This window comes from Morone saxatilis, unplaced genomic scaffold (assembly GCF_004916995.1).
Source record: "Morone saxatilis isolate NCDOM2014 unplaced genomic scaffold, NCSU_SB_2.0 Contig10, whole genome shotgun sequence".
NCBI classification, from domain to species: Eukaryota; Metazoa; Chordata; class Actinopteri; family Moronidae; genus Morone; species Morone saxatilis.
The window spans coordinates 1,666,140-1,666,399 of record NW_023339652.1 but is presented as its reverse complement, the minus strand read 5'-3'; the positions used below and the strand labels follow the sequence as shown (position 1 = coordinate 1,666,399).

Sequence of the window (260 nt, the reverse complement as noted above, 5' to 3'; positions counted from 1 at the left end):
CCCCCCCCCCCCCAAAAGGATGGCATTTGAAAGCTAATTGCCCCGAGGAAGGAGAATTAAGGCCACCGCTGTCAGTTCCTTTACTTTGGTGTGATATATGTTGGCGAAAACAAGGCGGTGCGTTCGAGTGCGTCGCGTTAATGCAGAGTGACAGTGCAATATGCTAACACGAGCTCTCACCATACAGTGAATCCGTGAGTTCCTAACCGGTCGGAGCGCTTACGGAGGAGAGGTCGGGGTCAGAAACTTAAAAAAAAAAA

General features: G+C 50.4%; 1 long non-coding RNA gene across 1 annotated transcript in view; it reads right to left on the bottom strand.

The window, feature by feature from the left end:
• LOC118341532 overlaps positions 1-260 on the bottom strand; it is a 27,212-nt gene that overhangs the window by 4,363 nt on the left and 22,589 nt on the right. The gene's annotated exons all lie outside the window — the stretch shown is intronic.